The sequence below is a fragment of the Vanessa cardui genome, chromosome 21, assembly GCF_905220365.1.
Source record: "Vanessa cardui chromosome 21, ilVanCard2.1, whole genome shotgun sequence".
In the NCBI taxonomy this organism is placed as follows: domain Eukaryota; kingdom Metazoa; phylum Arthropoda; class Insecta; order Lepidoptera; family Nymphalidae; genus Vanessa; species Vanessa cardui.
Genome location: NC_061143.1, coordinates 4,201,634 through 4,219,296, shown reverse-complemented (window position 1 = coordinate 4,219,296; position 17,663 = coordinate 4,201,634). Strand labels below are relative to the sequence as shown.

Below are 17,663 nucleotides of genomic sequence, written 5' to 3'. Positions count from 1 at the left end.
AATACACAAAAGCAGCTTTTAAGCTGAATTGGGATAAAAGTTGTTTATTGAAAGAACATCAAAATTTCCATCATAGCAGTAACAGTCTATACATACTGCTAGGCTAATGGTCTCCCACTGAGGAGAAGGTTGCACCGCATCCACTAACCCGCATTGCACCACCCTGCTCTACAGGTTTCTTTCCATACATAAACACAAATTAAGCACATGAAAATTCAGTAGCGCTTGCCTTTTTTTTTTATCGCTGGAAAAAAAGTTTGCACCAAAATTGACATCATACTCGGAATCAAATCTGCAACTTCTGTTTATTTTCTTTTTATTCTATGAACTGAACCGTCTCGGCTAAACGTCTAATAAGTAAAGATAATAATTGACATTACTTAAACATTTATTCAACTTAGCAGGAAGTTAAGTTGAATGAAGCTCTTTGTCACTTCGCATGTGTATGCATACTTGTTTGTTGTTACAACTAATGTAAAGCATGTAACATGTGCTTGTTAATGCAAGAGTGCATGTCAATTTGTTTGTAAATATGTTTAAGAGTTTAAATTGCGTAAATGTGATCTTAGTTGCAACATACTCTATATGGAACCGTGAAGCTATAATTGTTCAATAAATACTTCACAAACATTACAGATTTTCATGAGTGCGTTTCACGTTATTTTATGAAGCCTTATTCGAAAGAAGAACTAAGGATGAACCTAATGTATATTTTCGCATTTCTTACGATTTTCTATTATCTCTACTATGATTTAAATGTCATTATGTACAATACTATTTCATCAATATAGCGTGTAAACTCTATTAAATTTGTAATAAGAAAAAAGCCAAGTAAACAACATAGGACGAGATTTGATTGGTCGTGAGTTGGATTAATCTACGAATTTGCGTTTTGAACATCGCCAAAACTGTATTCATAATTTCGAAAGTAAAATGAAAGTGGAAATAAGTAATTATATGTAATGTGGTGTATTATAAATGAAGATATAATTATCAAGAACTGAAATAGCGCACAATATAGTCGAGTTAATTGCAAATCTCATGAAATACGTAAAGCTAAAGTTTATTTATATTTTTTCCTACTTCCATTGGAAAAGGCTATAAATACTTATATTAACTAATATCATTATACACTACAAACATGGCATTATTATTCGCACACACTCAAGTACACAATACTGTACAGTCGGGGTAAGAAAAGGTTCGTCAACTTAAGATCTATTTTCGTGTGCTCAGTATGAGCGATAATCTGCTTTACCGATCGTATGACATGTTGCGTCGCAATGATTTGATGTTTAGATTCAAAAGGTACTAAGAGTTTAAGACTTAATAAATAAGTTAATTTGAAAACTGACAAAGGTTTTCTTACTCTGACTGTACTTGCACACACACTTATAAAAGTCACAAACGCTTTTTTTGTTGTTACATTCGTTAAAAACGTTATGATATCACGGAATAGGTCTGTCAAAAATTATTTAAAACGATCACGAAGCTTAAGTAACAATAATATTAACATACAATGAAGCGGTCGAAACGGACTGACGGACAAAATGTTTAAACACAATATCGTGTTAATGAATTAACATGCAGTTTTATAGCGCCCCGCGGACATATTGGTTGCTATTTGGCTCACATTTACAATGGACTATTGAAAACGTTATAAATGTACAATGACAACAACAAAAACAGCAGCCTGTAAATTTACCACTGTAGGTAGTAGTAAGGCCTCCTTGGAACATATTTCACCACGCTGTTCCAATGCCGTTTGGTGGAATACACATGTGGCAGAAATTCCATGAAATTAGATACATGTAGGTTTCCTTACGATGATTTTCTTTACCGCCGAGCTCGAAATGAATTATAAACACAAATTAATCAAATGAATACAGTGGTGCTTGCCTGGGTTTGAACCCGTAATCATCGGTTATGATGCACGAATTCTTACCACTGGGCCATCTCGGCTCATGTACAATAACAATAGTAATTAAATACTTGTTTAAATATAGAAGTATAACACCTACATTTATTATTATAAGAACAACAATGTTCGAACACAAATACCTCAGATCCGATAAGCAAAATTCCGCGGATTTTTTTCTCTAACAATTGTTTGTTTTTATAATGGCCTGGGGTTCTTGTTCCCAAGTCGTGTCGTAAAAAAGACGATTCTTCTCAATGACCTTTAACATGCAGAGGTTCAAAGGCCTTTTATATTCGAATTTATTTCAGGTTGTTCAAAAAAGGCGTGTACTAATGTAAAATCTTGAGATGTTCTATTTCTTTTTCAATTTCAAATAATTTGTAAAAATACGTTGGTAAACAAGGCATTTTATTTAATACATGACTATACAGACGATAAAAAAGCATGAAATTAATAATTATTGATTTCCAGGCAGGATATATTACTTACTATTTAATTAACATGACTAATTTTTTAAATGTTGAAAAAGAGTAACTACTGAGTTTCTTGCTGGTTTTTCTCAGTAGAATCTTTTTTCTGAACCGACGGTAGCTTCAAATATAGTTGTTAAATGACGATTCAAAAGTGCTTATAAGAGGCTACTTGAATAAGTATATTTTGATTTTATTTTTATATTCTTATGAGACTCACTCTTAAATTTAGGCTTTTCTTGTTGTCTATTTAGAGCGACTTGGCACTTAATTGGCGATTTAGTCATGTATATATAGTATGTATATGTCATACTGCGTACATCATACAATCTAATTATTTCGTAACACGCCGAAAGAAGTATGGTTTAAATTAAGAATTCTTCGCGAATAGAAACTTAGGTAATATCGAGCCGAATAAATGTTGTTTAACTTGGATTTTGTTAATTTATAACCTGCCGCGAATAATCTCAGATAATATAGACCAGTTATTGTCTCTGGGAATGCTGTATTTGAAAGCAAATTACCGTGCTTTGCGAAATTACTTGATTTTTATTAGATTCTTCATGTAAAATAGGTTACTTGTTCTATAAAAAAATATAAAATCGAGTAAAAACTTTTTTTTCGTGGTCACTATTATTATACAATAATATGTTTGTATGTGTCTTGTACAGACTGGTACTAAAATTGTTATGACAGAAATATGTTAGTAACTTATATTGGTCCTACTTAATAGAGAACCTCACGATTTACTGATCAAAATATATCAACACATAAATATATTTATATACGTTTACAAGTAGAATTATAACACACATATAACACATATAATAGTAGCAAAAACATATAAAGCAGCTTAAGTTAGCAGCTGTAAAAATATTTACAAGCTAACCACCTAAAGCTACCATCACTATCTATAGTAATATTGCAAATACAAAAGGTCATATAATCTATCTGTTACTTTTTCACGCTCAAATTACTGAACCAACTAAACTTCAACTTTAAGGAAAGAAATAGGCCATTTTTAGGGTTCCGTAGTCTACTACCCTTAACCCTTATAGTTTCGTCATGTCTGTCCGTCTGTCTGTCCTAGCTCATTCTCCGCCGTTTCTGCACCGATTGCCACGAAAATTGGCGCGAGATGTATACTGATAATCCAAAAATTGGTTTTTAAAATTATCGAAAAATAATATTTTTATTATTATAGCTATCACCTGACGCAAAGCTAGCAAAACCGCGGTCATTAACTAGTTCTTTATAAAAGTCAAATAAAACATCTAAAACAATAAATATGTGCAGTACAAACATATGCATTACTAAAGCAGATAACGTAGCCTTTCATCATCCAAGTTTCATAATATCTGGACCGCTTTCCTGTTATCATTACAAGTTTTGAATCTGAGTAATATTGCGTCTCTGATAAGAAATAAAATAGGACATTGAACTTTATTGTGATGAAACTAATTAGTATCGTTTGAGATTCTAGTAACCAATACCATACTGAAGAAGAATAGGTATTGTATGTTTGTTTTTATCCGGATATAGTCAACAAAAAAACTACGAAACTGTCTCATTATTTTTCTTTGATTGTAAATTTTGTGTGAGCATGTGTGGGTAGGTACATCACTATATATTATAAAAACAAAATCCCCGGCCGCGTCTGTTTGTATGTACAATAATAAACTCCAAAACTACTGATAAAAATTTCATGCGGTTTTCACTAATAGATAGAAGGATTCATAAGGAAGGTTTCGGTGTATAATTTATTAAAATTTTTACACGCTCAAGAGGCATCTTTGTTTCCAAGGTTAGTGACGTATTAGCGACGTAAGAAATGTTTTACTCTCGTTAACGTCTGTATATTTAAGGTCTATAGTACTATTTTAGATATCATATATGTTAATATATGCAATTTGTTTGAAGGATACGTTCTTCCTTTTATTTATCTTTTAAGGTAGCAGATTGCGTTACCTTACTATGGAGGCCAAGAAGTTGCCTTGTAGTTGTTATTCTAAATGTAATTATACTAGAGAATTTTCAAAATTGAAACATCTCATAATTCATTCATTTAAATAACATGAAGTAAAAAAACGCTTAAGTCCGATTTTTACGACTTGAATAAAACCTCTTTGTTTGTAGACTTAGACTTAGAAGTGAGAGGTTTACTAACTTCTTAGGATACCCACGACTTGAAATAAAGACGCGTACCTTGCCTAACTGTTCTTTAAAATTTAAAATAATAATTAATATAAATGACTATTGATACTCTTAGATTACTCCAACTCATATATACAAGTACCGTAAATGCATGATCGAATATTACATAAAAAAATGTTATATTATTAAATATGAACTTAGACAATTTAATAACAAGAGGTGGCCGTGAGACGCGTTTTTGACCTACATGTCCACATCTGGCACTTTATAAAGACTAGGTGCTCTCGTCCACAGAGTAACAGCTAAATTGAGCTATCATTATTAAATAATTTGACGCTTTAGAGTACTTGAAGCATAAATATGTTATCTTAATAATCGTAATTATATCTACTAAATAATTAACAAATAAACCTAATTAATATGTGACGGCGTCTCTATGGAAAGAGTATCTTGTCTATGGTAAAGAGTCGGCCATTTTGATATAGAAGTAATCGAAAAGTAACCACAACATGTCAGTTGCAATTCGTTATCTATTATTTATTAGAAGATTGATTTTATGTTTGTTAATAAATAACACTGGAAGATTGTAATTCTTCTGGCAAAGGATTGGCTTTATGATGTATTTTGAGAAATAGATATAGATACAAGATAGAATACCGTATTACAAAATAACTGAAACAAAGGGACAAACTATATTATCTTAGTGTGCGTGGTAGCTACGCTTTATATTCGCCGAGTATTTTACTAGTGTGCGTGGACCAACTATTGGCCATTACTTCGACGCGTTCTCAGTTTTGACGGTCCACCTAGACATAATTAAACAAAGGCTGTGCCTTTATATTTTTAAATGTAGTTTATTCATCGTGTGTTGCGAATTAAATCTTCATAAAGCTGACAATGGACACTGACTTTATGCTATCATTAAGACAGTCTTTGTTAAACAATTTGCTTTTCTGTTTAGAATAGAGTTTAAACATAGTTTCTACTTCATACCAACAAGCCATAATATAAATATTCTACTCCTAGACAAAGCTTCCTCTACTTAAGGGATATTTTTGATCTCATTACATCACACTAACCAGTGGGATGACCTTATTTAATGTCCATCGAACCGGGTGTAAACAGCTGATGAATTAAAAACCCTAATAATAAATAGTAATTTCCGGATTTGAACCTGTAATCGGCGGTCCCAGTGTCTTACAGAGCAATATTGACTGATAAAGTTATATTACAGGCTATATATGACGACCTCCATGGTCGAGTGGTATGTACACCGGTTTTCATGGGTACGCCACTCTGAGGTCCCTGGTTCGATTCCCGGCCGAGTCGATGTAGATTACCATTAGTTTTCTATGTTGTCTTGGGCCTGGGTGTTAGTGGTACCGTCGTTACGTCTGATTTCCATAACACAAGTGCTTGAGCTACTTACATTGGGATCAGAGTAATGTATGTGATGTTGTCTCATATTTATATTTATATTTATTATTATATAATTGTATTTAACTAACATGAATATATTTTTAAATGTTGAAAAAGAGTAACTACTGAATTTCTTGCCGATTCTTCGCTGTAGAATCTACTTTCCGAACCGGCGATAACTTCACTCAATAGAGTTGTTAAATGACGATTCAAAAGTGCTTGATAAACTGGGGTTTAATGAGCTGGTGAATTATAAACGCAAGTATATATAATAATAAAAAGTACTGTCTGGATTTGAACCTGTAATCGGTCCAAGTGTCCCATTCGCAGAGCGATCTTGACTCATAAAGTTTATGGTATAATAGTTAAACTTTCATTTTCATGGCAAACACGTTAAATATAAAACTCTTCATACTTATTTAACCTACTTGAACGCAATTAGAGGTACAAATTAAGCGGAAGTGTTTATTTGATGTTTGTCTGTTTGCTTCGACCTAGTAAACTTGAAGGTTGTATTTTGCATATCATCCATATGTTTGTCTGCGCAATGTCACTTGGATAATAATTCGTGTTTATATTTAATTTGTGTTATCTAATATAATTTAAAATACATGTATGTGTTGTGTACATTTTGTATATTTATTTGTTCATAATAAGTTAAATATTTATTCATATTATAAATATGAAAGTAACTCTGTCTGTCGCTGTTTCACGAACAAACCGCTGAACCGATATTGATGAAATTTTGTTTGAAGCAAACTTGAACTCCAAGAAAGGACATAAGTGATGAGAAAACCAACACTTAAAACGCGTGAGAAGCTGCGACTACTAATATAATTATATATGTACATACAAAGGAAAAGAATAAAATAAAAAAATAATATTTATTATTAAAACACTCATATATACGATAATAATTTACACAACAAAAGAACACGAAAAATTTCGATGCGAAAAATTTTACAATAAAATATACAAAAGCTATTCCTATGACCTACTGGAGAAGCAAATATACATATACATAACAATTACCTTGAACTGATATGATATTATTTATCAATCATGTGTGGATCAAAATTGTAATAAAATTTTAACAAAAAGAAAAACCGACTTCAAACAAAACACTATTTTAAAACAAATGAATATGCACGAAAAAGTAATAAAAATAATTGCGTATTCAACATATTTTTTAGAGTCTTCCTAAGTTAAATGAAATGAAAAATATTAGACTACTTAAAAGTCGATTAACGATTATATCATGTAGTTATAGTTATTGGTATATTTGGAGCCGGTGTCAGCCACGGTGCCCTTGCCCCAACAATCAAAAGAAAGAAGCGATACGAGCCCCTTGATTGATCCAGTATATTATTGTGTAAAAGGTAACTTGTAAAAAACATATTTGTCAAAGTATTCTCGTATTGTTTTTTGATAGATATACTGTAGGGTTTTATTGGCTGACACCGACTCCAAATATAACAATAATTATAACTACATGATATAATCGTTAATCGACTTTTAAGTAGTCTAATATTTTTCATTTCATTTAACTTAGGAAGACTCTAAAAATATGTTGAATACGCAATTATTTTTATTACTTTTTCGTGCATATTCATTTGTTTTAAAATAGTGTTTTGTTTGAAGTCGGTTTTTCTTTTTGTTAAAATTTTATTTATTTTTTTATTTTAAGTGAAGCTGATGTTGACTAACTAATTTTTTTTAATATGGATAGATTAAACGTTCCGTTTATATGAGTGAGAAACTACTTCGAGGACAATTTCAAAGGAAACTTGCGAATAAAGCAAAAATAGACTTTCGAAAATGCGGATTTAATACGTCACGCGGCGTAAACTACAAGGATCCCTCGAAAGAGCTGTAATCGAACTCAGCAAAAAAACTTTGAAAAAGACCAACTATATTTCGTACATCATATGACATAACATCACATACACAAAATTTGATTAAAGATAGTAAGAAATTCTGCCCCATATCGCACCCTAACTGCGAGCCGTATAGGAGTTCCATCACTACATAGTATAAAACAAAGTCGCTTTCTCTGTCCCTATATCTTTAAATCTACGCAACGGATTTTGATGCGGTTTTTTTTTAAAAGATAGTGTGATTCAAGGGGAAGGTTTGTGTATATAAAACATGAACAATATAGTAAAGAAACACTGATAATTTTAGAAGTTTGCGATGTGATGTCGTATATAAACAAATTCTGTAGTATATTTAGTATCAGTATTGCACCCGTGCGAAGCCGGGGTGGGTAGCTAGTTGATTATAATATTCGACTATGATAATTACATAAACATAACCACATTACGGAAGGTGACTCAAATATCCAAATAACCTATAAATAAAAGATTCGACCGAGTATCGCTAACGTGCTCCTCAGAATTGTTCCGTTCCCTTCCGTTCCGTTACTTTGTCATGGATCCTGTGCTCAGAACCTTACCAAACTTTCACCAAATTACCCTTGAATTATATATTTTATAATAAAAAAAGAATTATCAAAATTGGTTAACGTGATTTTCAGTTATTCACCTATTTGTCGCGCATATACATAATGCAAATTTAAGACTTATGTCGTTTTCACATGGATACCACCATCGGAAAAAAAATAAAAAAATGGGACCCCACGGGAAGCACTACCTTTCAAACAAAAAAAAATTATCAAAATCGGTCCACCCAGTGAAAAGTTATGAGGCAACAAACATAAAAAAAAAAAAAATACAGACGAATTGATAACCTCCTCCTTTTGGAAGTCGGTTGAAAAGCGATATAAATACCAGTAAAAGTTTATAAGAATGAAGTACTATAGTGACAGTACCCGTACAGTACATAACTAAAATGTTATGCATATTGTTTTAAAGACATTTCATAAGTTTTCTTTGTACCCTATATCGATGCTTCTGTTAGTATATTTCGGCACAACAAGATCCAATTGGTCGAGATCAAAAATTTTATCTAACTGGTTTTTCGTCCATATTGTCTACGATCGAATCGTTTTTATTTGTAATGCGTTGAAGCCACCATTTTGATACGTATATACAATTCATTTTATGAACAATGTGACATTTCACGATCGTATTCTGGGGTGAGTTTCGAGTTCCTCTTACAGAATATCTCAAGTGAATTTCTTTGGTAGTCCTCTTTGTTCTATTTCTAGTTGCTCTTTGATGAGGAAAACTATTTCGTAATCTGATCTTATTAATATAATTCTCATATTAATTGCAAGGATAACGTAACATACAAACTCAGAAAGAACCATTTGTAACTTAGTTAAAAATAGGCGATTACCTAATATTACACTTTGCTCGCTAAGAATCATGAAGATAAGGAAAATTGGTGAAAGTTTCGTAAGTCGTCGTATCCAATAACGTTGGAGTTAAGATAAGCAGAAAATAGATTTTTGGAGAAATCAGTTCAACAAAGTGCAATGAGGACATTTTTGTAAAGTAGGAAACTATAAAGGTTTTACGTGTAAGCTGACTGTATGAGGAGCAGGATAGAATTTTTTAGTTAGATTAATAGATGTGCCACTTTTGTAACACATATAGATTATCTCATGATATTTTTTCATTACCACCAAAACCGAATTGTAAATATATATAAAAATAAATTGTGAATTATTATAATCAGTGTATATTGTGAGTTTAAAAATGGTTATTTACGAACGAAAGTTGAAAATATAAAAATGCATTTTTTCAAACGTTTGTCACGTGACACAAAACGCTCCTGATTGGTCGGGCTTACGATGAAGTCACTTTCTTGTAAACTTTGCTTTTCTACTATATGTACCACAGATTAAAATACAGGAAAGTGAAGTCACCGACCCCATTGCAGCGCCATATTGTCCAAGTAGCGTTTTTGCGCGTTATTTAAATATGGAATTTTTAATATGATATTTTTCGGCAAATATGTACTAGAAATAAAAAACACAACTTTTACTGGGCTCCTTAACTTCTACTAAATAATATAAAATGGATTTTAAACCAGTCAAATAGCCTATTACCATCATGGCATAACATTGGTACCGTATGAAATATTAACTATTCCTTAGAACCCCAATGCACGACCGATTTGGAAATTGGCATTCAAACCTGGACACAACAATAATGAGTATTGTTATTTGGCGGTAGAATATATGATGAGCGGGTACCTAATTACCATGATAAAAAGATTCAGAATATTTGGAAAGCCAAATCTAGCAATGTGTATTTTTTTCGATATAACTAACAATATTTATTTTTAAATAAATGATTCATGTTAATGTGTCTTTTTTTGTTACAGACGCGCTCTGGGACATGATATAATACAAGTGAGTACAAAAAAAAACAATTTAATTCCACACATATAACATTTTTATTGAATGCTGTTACCTTACACTACCTACAACCGATTTTATAGGTAGTGTTTAATTTGACAATCAATAAATGATCGTATTGATTCTATATTAAATAAAGGAATTTGATTTATTTGATTTGATTTAATCTTTCTTCAAACGTTATATTCCCTATATGTCTTTCAACACACAATATTACGAAGCTGAAAGGTGCTAAGAATCAAATTATCTCTTAAAAATTGAACCTTAAGTCAAACCAATACATACTTATCAAAGTATTTCTGAGTTTAATCAAAAGCAAACTGGATTGATCGAAATATTTAAAATAGCTCGTTATAATTTATACAGCATGACAGGAATTCCATTTAATTCCAACTTGCAATACTTGACAAAACAAACATCAACTAATAATATCCTTCTTTTGTTATAAATGACACGTTACTCGGGCGTGATTGATATCTAACATCAATGTTTAACTACTTAAATGGTAAATCTGCGCATTTCTCGCCATAATTACACACAAGGCCCCCTCCGCCATACCTCAAATGGTGTTCACACCGTAATTGGTCATACCATGCTTCCTACATTGAAGATTGTTGGTCGAGACAAAGGCAACGGGTATCCTTTTAATTTTTGCAACGCCATCTGTTTGGATTATGACTTTGTGACAAATTTAATTTTGGCAAATTTTGCATTGAGAACACCTGGAGTTAGATAGAATATTTTAAGTTGTTAAAAGTAAGCGATCGCTAGTATGTTTTCGATTGGAAGCTGTCCCTTATGCGATAAGTTAGATTAAAATACATACGAGTGAGTAACACAATTATAAATTTTATTAATTACTTAATTCAAGCTCTAAAGACAAAAAAAAATCTGAGTTAAAGAATACATTTGATAATAATTTAAAATAAAATTAATTAAATGCTATATATGATTAAATATATTGTTGACAACATCGAATAAGAGCTTATTTGAAGTCAAACACAATATATTACCAGTAAAAAAGTGTCTCTTGACTTTATTTATAAAAATGCATATGTATATTACGTACATACGAAATTGTATCAAGTTACGATTAAATTTATAAGTAAGTAGATTAAGATTTAAATATTAATAGATATAAGATTTAATTATTAAGCATGTGACATATGTGTACGAGTTTACAAAAGAAAATAATTAGTATTTCAATGATTTCTCTAGTTCAGAATGTTGAATATCTTCATTTCGGGTCAATGATCTTCGAAATACAAAAAATAAATAAAAGGAAAACCTTTAGTTATTCAATAACAATACTATTTTTCGTCTACCCATAAAAAGTAAAAAAAAGTAAAGTAAAGTAACAGCCTGTAAATTTCCCACTGCTGAGATAAGGCCTCCTCTTCCATTAAGGAGAGAGATTGGAACATATTCCACCACGCTGTTCCAATGCGGGTTGGTGGAATGCACATGTGACAGAATTTCGATGAAATTAGACACATGCAGGTTTCCTCACGATGTTTTCCTTCACCGCCGAGCACGAGATGAATTATAAACACAATTAAGCACATATATATAGTGGTGCTTGTCTGGGTTTGAACCCGCAATCATCGGTTAAGATGCACGCGTTCTAACCACTGGGCCATCTCAGCTCACTGGGCCATCTCAGCTCTACCCATAAAGGTTTGGGTAAAACCTCTTCTTTGGGGCTCAAGCTTGCTTTGTACCAAAATCATGACATTAGAGATTAGTATAGCTCCTCAAATGCTATCGGCTTTGTTTAAAATTAAAATAGGAACACTAAATCAATTGTAAGTGTAATGGCGGATTACGAACGATAGTGTAGGTCGTCCACATCCGGTACATGCGAATGCAACGCGCGTTCGATTCAAGTGTACGTTTCCGGTCGTGTTTAGGGTTAGCTGTGATCTTGAAAGTTTATCATACTAATTAATATATAATTTATTATAAGTTGTATTTGTTTTTATTTTTCTTCAAACGGGCCAATATGATTAGTTAATTAAAAAAATTGATCCGTAACGAAGGTCGCGGGTTGCCAGTGACACAGCTATGAATTTCACATACGTCCTATAAAATATCATTAGAAAAAACCATTTAAGGGGGCAAGAAATTATTGTACCAAATTTGTTTAAAGCAGAGTTAAATTTTTCATACCTTCATGGAAAAGAAAAGCTTAAGCGCCTTAAATTTTTATTTTTATTTTAACTGTCATTTTTCAAAAGTAATGTTGCGGCATTATGTCGACTTTTTTCATACTGACGATAAATATAACATGATCTATGTATGTCTGTGTGTCATGAGAAAACATTTGTTGTACTTTAAAAATCATGAGTATTAAATTTTATTCCAATATGAATATTAAGTAACTTTCCTGTAAACAATTTAATTACATAGTCATAACAATAATATAATTAATCAATACTGTTTTCCACCTACCAATTTATATATTTTTATTTTTTAAAAAAGCCTTATTTGCTTGTTGATGATATTCGAATTCTATGCAAAGGCGAGTCCACCGGAGCTTCATTAAAAAGTGTCGTAATATATTCTTTTGGCTGTTAAGGGATAACCCACAAGTCAATAAGACCAATATATTAAAAAAAAACATAAATCAATCGTAATACCATACTTTATGTGTCTTGGTTTATCCTTGTATCATAGATCAATATGATTTTTATAAAAAAATCGACCAGTCAACACTGATTAAAAATAAAACAAAAATATATGGATGAGATAGCCCATTTATTGCAAACGGTTGACTCGGGCTAAGCAGAAACATAGATCAGTGAAAAAGGACGTTTTTTTCATACTTCTTTTATGTATTGTGAGGTGATGTTGATATAGAATAGAAGTAAAGTAAAGTAACAGCCTGCATATTTCCCACTGCTGGGATAAGGCCTCCTCTCCCGTTAATGCGGTTTGTTGGAATGCACATGTGGCATATTTTCGATAAAATTAGACACATGCAGGTGCACATGCATATATCTAGTGGTGCTTGCCTGGGTTTGAACCCGAAATCATCGGTTAAGATACACGCGTTCTAACCACTGGGCCATCTCAGCTCAGATATAGAATAGACACGTCGTTAATATTATAGAAGAAAAGGATCCCTTTGAGAAGAACGGAACTGGATACCAATTAAAGTAATAATCTAAACATCCTACATTCAAATGGGCTCATATAATTAATCACTTTGGAAACGTCACACATGCATATTGGATTAAATGTAAATTAAATTTATTATATAAAAATGATTTTATACAGTCGTAACTTGAGCGTTTAACATTTAAGAAATATTAAAAAATTATTCACAAAAAATATATGTTTGAATAAAAATATGAATTAAAACAGCTAAAGATAGAACCATCGACCCTATAAGCACGTTCCGTTTCATTAAACATTTGATATATACAGCATCATAATGATACATATTAAAACTCGTTGATCGATTATCAAGTATTTTTGCAAGGCAATTAGTCTATTTGCATACCCGTTTGGCTTGTAATGTGGCGTTAAACGACTATTAATGATATCACTTAACAAAGGATTAAAACGTGTACCATTATGTTAAGATAAACATTTAGTTTGACTGACTAACTTACGCGGAACTCACAGTTAATATATTCCTGACTAATATTCCTAAGATTAAGGACTCAATCCCGAACAAGCTTGTATCTGTTTAATTTACATCATGCTTAGTGGGGTAAGAATCTATAAAGCCCGCATATGTCAAATGAAAAAGCTGCACTAAATGCTTGTAAACCACATAATATGTGATGGAAACTCGAATACATATTTTCAGAAAAAGTATGTCCCAACTCATAGAAATACATTTAAATGCCGTTACTTCTCTATTGTAAAAGGAAATCTTAGGTTAATTGAATAGAATGCAATACTCTTTATTGAAATACAGATTTGTATGTTTTAACTCTTTAATCGGTAATGAACTATATACGCCATTAAAATAAAATTTAATGATACGCTCTCGTCGTTGTGAAAATAATCAACCAATGAAAATATCGCCGATGAAGATTTGCTAACTACTTCAATAAGTATAAAATCATTTTTGTCGCAGAGTTTAACATAACTGATTTGACCAGTAAGGGTAAGTAGGGTTTTGTGTAAGCCTGTCTGGGTAGATATACCCACTAATCAGATATTCTCCCATGAAACAATATTACTCAACATTGTTAAGTTTCTGTTTGAAACTGGTAAGTGAGCCAGTAACTACAGGCATAAGAGATTTAACATCTTAGATCCCAAGGTTGGTGGCGCATTGCTGATCCAAGGAATGGTTAATATTTCTTCCAGCGCCTTTGTCTATTGGCAGTGACCATTTACCATCAGGTGGCCCATTTGCTTGACAAATAACCTACATCATAAAATATAACTTATAATTGTATGTTCGTATTGTATATATAAATTTGGTATATAAAATAATTAATACTTAATATAATAAATTAGATAGCAGCCCTATTCCCTCCCTAGTAGCAAAACAATGGGCTCTTGTCCATCCAAGAACCGTTAAACTCAGAGTGCTCATTGACCGCGATGCGTCACTTCGCTGATTATGGTCAAGCCAAACGACCTCTGGCTGAGGTTTTGATTTTACTGATAAGAGATATCGGCGCCATTGATAAAGACCTAGTTTATGTACAGCATAAATACATAATTTATACATCTATAATCGTATCTGTATAAGTTTTTTCTATTAATTGTTGATTTATTATATCTACAGGAGCTATAAAAAAACACCGATTTTTTTCTAAAATATTTCAAAAACACACAAAACTGGTTTTCGGTTTTGTGGGTTCGATTCCCGGCCGAGTCGATGTAGAAAATTCATTACTTTTCTATATTGTTTTGGGTCTGGGTGTTAGTGGTGCCGTCATTACTTCTGATTCTCCTTAACACAAGTGCTTTAGCTACTTACATTGGTATCAGAGTAATGTAAATGATGTTGTCCAATATTTATTTATTTAAAAACATTTCTTTTTTATAAGTAATATTGTATAATGTATTGCCGTATTTAGTTAACAGTTTAAGGGTGAATGAGTGAATGAATGAATAATTGTGACAGCCTTACACGTCTAAGATATTCTTATATCTATGGGCACAAATGACGTATTCCCTGGACAACTTACTTAGAGAAAAATAATAATAATTTGTATGTCGTCTATCATATGGCGTTTCGATCACCGGTTCAATTCATCTGGCAAAGACCTTGGCTACCGGTTGGTTATGCAACTAACCCACTTACGATGGCCTTTGATGGAACCAGTTTAGGGGTCCATATGAAAAATGTTTACTTATCGATTTTGTTTGTTTAGATTTTGATTTATTTTAACACTGGCAAAATAGATGTACATTTAGTTTGCCAGTGGTAAAATAAATGCAAACTTTTTTATCGTTCTTATCGTTATTTTTATGTTGGCGTATACTAAACCGATTTTGATAAAGTTTGATTGTAATAATTAAAATAGTCTTAATTATATAGACATAAGCAATATGTTGATCAGATAATCAATTATTGATATGGATTGTGAACAAATAAAGTATTTGTATCCCATTAAAATAGCATTCAAATAACAGAAGCAGTACACTTCCTTTGCAATAGTGAAAGTAAAAACTACCATCAGGTTGTAAAAGGAAAATATCCTGACCGTTATGCAAAGTCGCATCACGTCTGCGTTCTCATAATTAAACTGCGCAAAGGATTTTAATTCGATTTTCATCAACAAATACAGTGATTAAAGACGAAAATTACATGTATAATATATGTACCATATAATATATTTCTCTACTATAATATATATTATAGTAGAGAAAAGCGAGAATATCTAATTTCCGAGACAAAAAAAATAATTGTAATGTTTATGATGACTTATCAATTCTTTGGTATTTTAGGTAAATGAGTAATAGGTGAGTACTAGAAAACACTATGAATAGACTTGCTTTTCATACGAACTAACATTAGTGAATGTTCCGTCGGAAAATCCCTTCGATAAGACTACTTAGAACAATTTTACACTAGAAATAACGTCACTAACATCGTTCTATTATGTGTCATTGTTTTCACTTAGTTCAGACTAAGGAGTCAGCTTTAGACTTCATCGTATTTAAGACGAACTTTCATTATAACAGAACCGAGATGGCTCAGTGGTTAGAACGTGTGCATCTTAACCGATGATTGCGGATTCAAACCCAGGCAAGCACCACTGAATATTTATGTGCTTAATTTATGTTTATAATTCATCCCGTGCTTGGCGGTTAAGGAAATCGTGAGGAAACCTGCATGTGTCTAATTTCATAGAAATTCTACCACACGTGTGTTCTCTGAACCCGCGTTGGAACAGCGTGATGCAATATGTTCCAAGCCTTCTCTTCAAAGTGAGAGAAGGCCTTAGTCCAGCAGTAGGAAATTTATAGGCAGTTGTTTTTATTATAACGCTAATGTCAAACAAAATATATACTCAAGAAGGGTTAAATAAATAATTAATATATATTGAGCATGGGAGTCTATCCCAATGTTTTGTGGTATTTTTTTGGTAGGTTTTTGTGCAAACCCTTCTGTGTAGATACTTACTCATCACATATTTTATCTTACTTAAAAATCACATAATTTTTATTTATTAAAATAACGTTATTTGTAGTAATTAACATTAAATGATTATCACGTTATATCGTTATAACGTTATAACGCTAAAATGTCCCTGGAAACATAAGAGGTGAATCTGATCCGTCTTCCTCGATGCAATCCTCTGTATTTGCGTCAACGAGCTATTTCCTCGCTACAGTCAATGTATTAGTTACAAGATAGTCTGTCTGTACGTAATGAACACTGTGGGCAGATGAAACTGATATCATATAAGTTCAATGATCCGAATAAAACATATGTTAAATCTATTTCATTTGTATCATTAAATGTATGTAGCTATTCTATTAAAAAATATTTCAAGGCTCGGACTGACTGATGAATGCAAAGATAAAGATATAGGATATAGTTAAATATGTATAAAAAAATGTAAGGATTATTTTATTTATAAATACACTACGAACAGCAAATAATTTCAATGCGTTGTCCTAAACTTAACTTCACCTATTCGTTGTTTTATATGATGGCAGTGTCAGTATACAACATAAATTCAGGATATTGTATGAAAGGATTTTTTTATTAGGATTGTATTTAATGATTAGTTTAATTCTATTATAAGCAATAAAACCCTTCAATATAGCTTAAAGTGTGTTTGTGTGGACGATCTTAGCCCAAGGACTACTAAGGAGCTCTTAAAACATTGCACTATTAACGCTTAATAATATATAAGCACAACTTACATATGCATTTAATTTTCCGGCG

General features: G+C 31.9%; 1 protein-coding gene across 2 annotated transcripts in view; it reads left to right on the top strand.

The window, feature by feature from the left end:
* Positions 1-17,663, top strand: part of LOC124538711 (inverted formin-2) — a 104,267-nt gene that overhangs the window by 57,319 nt on the left and 29,285 nt on the right. For both annotated transcript variants that reach the window (XM_047115861.1, XM_047115862.1), the window contains exon 3: positions 10,258-10,285. The gene's annotated coding sequence lies outside the window, so the exon portion shown is untranslated. The remainder of the gene's footprint in view (positions 1-10,257; positions 10,286-17,663) is intronic.